We start from the raw sequence: 6,393 nt of genomic DNA, 5'->3' as shown, positions 1-6,393 counted from the left end.
GCACCTCACAAGGGCAAATTAGACGTAGAAATATTTCCTTGTAATAAACCCTGTGAAAGGCTGTATCAAACAGCACTTGCACCCCAATAAGAAGAACGGTTTGCTGGAATTACAGAGCTGTATAATGGCAATTTGGATCCGCAGTCAGTGCAGCAAGGTGTAATAGGATTGTTCCTATTACCCAGGCTGTAAACTCCCCTATTGAACCCTGTTCTGCTTCAATACTGTGGAATGATTCCTCCTTATCTTTTCCCTGAACTTCTATACAGCAAAATAAAAGTTTTAAAGTTTTCTACCACTGTCTCTAGCACCTGCTGACGTCTCTCCCTGCACTAAGTACACTGGAAAATGGCTGAATCCAAGATGTCTGAGGCTATTTATAGGACTGACAAATGACAGGGCTGGCTGGCTGCTGTTTAGCTGCATGCATGGCATTGTGGGTGATCGTTCGTTCCCAGAGTTACTTGCTCCATGTCCAAACATGTTCGTTACCATGAAGCGTAATGAAATTTTGAGCGAATCAAATTTTTCCTGAAATTCGGATTGAATTCCACTTCGTCAACTTTGATTCGCTCATCTCTAATAGACACCTCTGGGTTGCCTCCGGATCTGTCATGGCTGTATGCCTATTAGGCTGTGCCATGACAGGCTTTGGTATACTGAGTATATCAAAACATATCAGCCATCAGAAGATCACAATATAATATTGTGCAAAAGCAGTTAGGCTTAAAAAAATGAAACTTATTTGGTAATGTGGAAATTGTTACGAGCCATAGAAAAGTGCCGCATTATTTATGCCACAGGGTGCGCAACACAAATCCAAAGGAGTGTTGGTCTGATATGCATGCTCTGTCAACACAAGGGACTTAGGCCCCCTTTTTTTTTGATCGGTGATAAGTGATCCGACCCCCGACAATCAATTGATCGGCTACACTGTGAATATTGTGTTGCTTATGGGAAAACCCCTTAAAATAAATTTGAGTTGAACCCACAGATTTGAGCGGGATTGTCAGAGTCTCTGATGTGCATGGGGGATTCCTGAATCAATACATATAGAGGCAAGTTCACTCCGGCACTCTCAGACTATCTCGCCTAATCCTTCCAAACTTCTTCTTCCCTACTGGCAGATATTGGGGGAGAGAAGGATAGGGCGTGTTATTCCAGTCCCTTGTTCCCATGAGGGAGGTGTTGAGTTCAGCTTATTCCCCATTCTCATTGAAAAAAACACAAAAAACATGCATACTCAGACCAGAGGAGCCTGCATGTTCATGGTGGAGTCAGGAGTAATAGTAGCTGCCATTTAAAGCATATAGCTGGCTTTGGGCTACTTTCACACTAGCGGCAGCCATCTCTGTGCAGCCGCTAGTGCACGCGTGCCGTCGGTGGTCTGCTCCTGCCCCATTGGCTATAATGGGGGCGAGCCGGAGTTCTGGCGGCAGCACGGCAAACATGCCGAGAGGCGGCCGGAATAAAACTACGACATGTCTGCCGGAGAAGATGGGTCAACTAGCATCCAAGTAAATAGCACTAAACAGTATCTAACTCTCGTGGAATGAAGGTTATTATCTGTGTTCTTGGTGGTCTGTGAAAATGAAAGGGTTAATATCAGCATACTTGGTGATCTAGGGCAGTTAAATTCAGGATCTCTATTAGTCTTGGGCAGTGAAGAGTTTAATGTAATGATCCCTGGTATTCTAGGGCAGTGAAGGGGTTAAAGGGGATTTTCCATCACAGACAATGGGGGCATACCGTTAGGATTTGCCCCCATTGTCTGATAGGTGCAGGTCCCAACTGAGAACCGAGCAGGAAAGGTGGTAGAGGACACACTGCACATGCGCAGCCACCCTCCATTCATTTCTATGGGGCCGCCGAAAATAGGCAAGCGCTGGCTTGACTATTTTCCATCGGCCCCATAGAAATGAATGGGAGCAGTGGCCATGCGAGCACGGTGCACTCCCATTCACTTGTATGGGCAGATAGCTTGGCGGTAGCCGGACCCCAGGAATCCAGCCACCAGTCTCCCCGCTCCGTTCTTGGCGTAGGTGCGGGTCCCAGAGGTCACCTATCCTAGTGATATGCCCCCATTGTCTGTGATGAGAATACCCCTTTAATGTCAGTATATCTAGTTGCCTAGGGCAGCGATGGTGTTAATTTCAGTATCCCTGGGGGTCTATGGCATTGAAGAAGTTAATCTAAGCTTTCATGGCATTCTAGGGCAGTGAAAGGATTAATATCTGTGTTGGAGGGTAGTGGATGTGTTAATGCTGCATCCCTGGAGTCCAGTGGTTACTCATCTTTCCAGGCTTGGTGAAAGTCAGTGTTTGATGATGGGTCTTAGGGTCCATTCACACATCTGTGGAATGGGTCCACATCCGTTCTGCAATATCCGGAACGGGTGTGGACCTATTCATTCTCAATGGGGCAGGAATAGATGCGGACAGCACAATATGTGCTCTCCGCATGTGCATTTCCGGAACGCGGCCCCGGTCTTCCGGTCCGCAGCTCCGGAAAAAAATAGAACATGTCCTATTCTTGTCCGCAATTGCGGATAAGAATAGGCAGTTCTATGGGGGTGCCGGCCGGGTGTATTGCGGATCCGCAATACACTACGGACGTAACATAGTAACATAGTACATAAGGCCAAAAAAAGACATTTGTCCATCCAGTTCGGCCTGTCATCCTGCAAGTTGATCCAGAGGAAGGCAAAAAAAAAACTGTGAGGTAGAAGCCAATTTTCCCCACTTTAGGGGGAATAAAAAATTCCTTCCAGACTCCAATCAGGCAATCAGAATAACTCCCTGGATCAGCGACCCCTCTCTAGTAGCTATAGCCTGTAATATTATTACGCTCCAGAAATACATCCAGGCCCCTCTTGAATTCCTTTATTGTACTCACCATCACCACCTCCTCAGGCAGAGAGTTCCATAGTCTCACTGCTCTTACCGTAAAGAATCCTCTTCTATGTTTGTGTACAAACCTTCTTTCCTCCAGACGCAGAGGATGTCCCCTCGTCACAGTCACAGTCCTGGGGATAAATAGATGATGGGATAGATCTCTGTACTGACCCCTGATATATTTATACATAGTAATTAGATCTCCCCTCAGTCGTCTTTTTTCTAAAGTGAATAACCGTAATGTTGATAATCTTTCAGGGTACTGTAGTCCCCCCATTCCAGTTATTACTTTAGTTGCCCTCCTCTGGACCCTCTCCAGCTCTGCTATGTCTGCCTTGTTCACAGGAGCCCAGAACTGTACACAGTACTCCATGTGTGGTCTGACTAGCGATTTGTAAAGTGGTAGGACTATGTTCTTATCACGGGCATCTATGCCCCTTTTGATGCAAACCATTATCTTATTGCCCTTGGCAGCAGCTGCCTGACACTGGTTTTTGCAGCTTAGTTTGCTGTTTATTAAATTTCCTAGATCCTTTTCCATGTCAGTGTTACCAAGTGTTTTACCATTTAGTATGTACGGGTGACTTGCATTATTCCTTCCCATGAGTATAACCTTACATTTGTCAGTGTTAAACCTTCTCTGCCCAAGCCTCCAATCTATCCAGATCGCTCTGTAGCAGTATAGTGTCCTCTTCCGTGTTAATTACTTTACACAGTTTAGTGTCATCTGCAATAATTGATATATTACTATGCAAGCCTTCTACAAGATCATTAATAAATATATTGAAGAGAATAAGGCCAATACTGACCCCTGAGGTACCCCACTAGTGACAGTGACCCAATCTGAGTGTGTACCACTAATAACCACCCTCTGTTTTCTATCACTGAGCCAGTTACTTACCCACATACAGATGTTTTCTCCCAGTCCGAGCATTCTCATTTTATATACTAACCTTTCATGCGGAACAGTGTCAAATGCTTTGGAGAAGTCCAGATACACGACATCCATTGATTCGCCGCTGTCAAGTCTAGAACTTATCTCCTCATAGAAGCTGATTAAATTTGTTTGACATGACCGATCCCTCACAAAGCCATGCCGATATTGCGTTATTTGCTTATTTCCGTTGAGATGCTCTAAGATAGCATCTCTTAGAAAACCTTCAAACAGTTTACCCACAACAGATGTTAAACTTACCGGCCTATAGTTTCCAGGCTCTGTTTTTGGACCTGGTTGCAACTGTTACCACAATAGCTACACCACTGCGTATGGATATATACGCAGATATATTGTATATACTGTATAAGGCTTCATACACATGTTATGTATCCTTATCTGGATCTGCATAAAAGTGCCTCTATACGACTCCCTCCATATAAAATGAAAGGCACATGGGGCCAGATTTATCATTAGCTCAGGTCAGAATAATGGAGTGAAAAAGTCCCCAAAAAAGTCCCAAACGCTAAAACTGCGCACAAATTTGCGATTTTTTTCTGCTCTGCACTATGCTCGCCAGTTTTCTGAAAGTGGGCGTGTTTTCTTATGTAAATGAATCTCTAGACAGATTTTCTATTGGGACTATTTCACTCCAGTGAGGACCATGCTTATCTTATGAGACTTTTTAATAGAACATGCGACTTTTTTCATAAAAACGTGCGACTTTTTTCATAAAAACGTGCGACTTTTTTGTAAAGCTGCTTACTGACGGATAAACTGCTACCGTCAAACCACATTTATTACAGTCTTAAAGGGCCGATCATAAATCTGATAAATCTGGCCCATGGTGTTTTCCCTCCCTCAATCTCATGGATTTATATGGAATCTATGAGAAAAAAATGTGCTATATTACAAAGGTATCTCACTGAGACACCATACAGCTGTACATGGTGTGCCTACAGGATCCTAATAAGCTTACAGTGCATGGGGCCTTGGGCTTTACACATCCTACAGGATGGAATCTAATCCTGTCCTTGGCTCCTGCAGGAAATAGTTATATGCTTGTGTATGGATCCTAAGGCTGTGTTTACACCTTCATAATTCATATTTAACATTTTCAGGCATCATAGGCTGTGCCTGCTCCATATATGGCGAGTGCCCGTTCTTTTACACAGATGACATCCACCTGCAGCGGCTGGGATCAGAGGTAACTGAGTAGGTAGACAGAGGAAGGGAGCTCTCTATGTCCTCCACCTGTCAAACCTGAGACACAATAACAAGATGATGATCAGTTGCTATAGCAGTCAGGGGCCCTCCACGCATAACTTTTTTCTCTCATCTCTGACGGAATTTTAGGCTACTGAAGATTTAGGCTACTTTCACACTAGCGGCACGGACCTCCGGCAGGCTGTTCCATCGGGTGAACAGCCTGTCGTGTCGGATCCATCCTGTCGTTAGTGAACGTGTGCCCCGGACTGCCGCTCCGTCCCCTTTGACTATAATGGGGGTGGGGGCAGAGTTGCAGCGGAGGTACGGCAGCGCACGTAGAGAGGCTGCCGGAATAAAACTATGATATGTCCAAACATTTATTCCCACAGCCTCTCGCCGTGCACTGCCGTGCCTCCACCGCAACTCCGCCCCATAATACTGCCCCTACAGTGCCCCCAACAGTGATAGTGCTCCCCAAGAGTGCCTCCAGTATTAATAATGCCCTTACAGACCCCTCAGTAGTAATAAGGCCCCCATAGTGCTCTTTGTAGAAATAAGGTGGATCTATAAGTCCCTCCTATAGAGCCCCCAGTAGTAATAAGAATGCCTAATGGTCCCTGGATTTAAAATTCCCACAAAGTGCCCCCAGTATTTATATTGCCCCCTCCTGTTATAATGCTCTCCCCTGAAGTGCCCCCTGTAGTTATATTCCTCCTCTTAGTGTCCTCAGAAATTATAATTCCTATAATATCCCTATAATATAACATAGGGCCTATATAACTCCATACCTTAAAAATAAAATGTCGGGGGATGGCAGCTACTCATGCTCCAAGTGTGGCAGTCCCAACACAGATCTTTTTCATCATCTGTGGGATTGTACTAAGGTTAAAGATCTGTGGGACCAGGTCAAAGCTCACATGCTATCCACCTATAACATTTCATTTCATGTAGTTCCCCAATGGGCCATCTTCAATATCCTTGCAGAAGAGGACCGTGGTCTTTCCAGAGGGAAGAAAGCCATGCTCCATACTTGGGCTGCAGCTACAAGGAAAAGCATTTTGCACCTGTGGCTGGACCCCAATGTTCCTACTATTCCTTTTATATTGACCAAGGTACACTTTCTCTTCCAGATGGACTGGATCTTTACTCTGTCTGAAAAAGAAAAACTAACCAAACGTTTCTTTGAAAAGTGGTCTTTATTTATGCATACTCTATCACCTTCCATGACATCCAAACTCATCACTCACTTTGAAAACACCACCTGGTATATGTACGAAACACTCCACGGACGTGTTCCCTTGTCCGTGACGCCGGTGTAGTGGGGTGCATCAGCAGCAGATTTTTTATAGTCATTGC

This window comes from Bufo gargarizans, chromosome 6 (assembly GCF_014858855.1).
Source record: "Bufo gargarizans isolate SCDJY-AF-19 chromosome 6, ASM1485885v1, whole genome shotgun sequence".
NCBI lineage: Eukaryota > Metazoa > Chordata > Amphibia > Anura > Bufonidae > Bufo > Bufo gargarizans.
Note: the sequence above shows the minus strand (reverse complement) of the source record.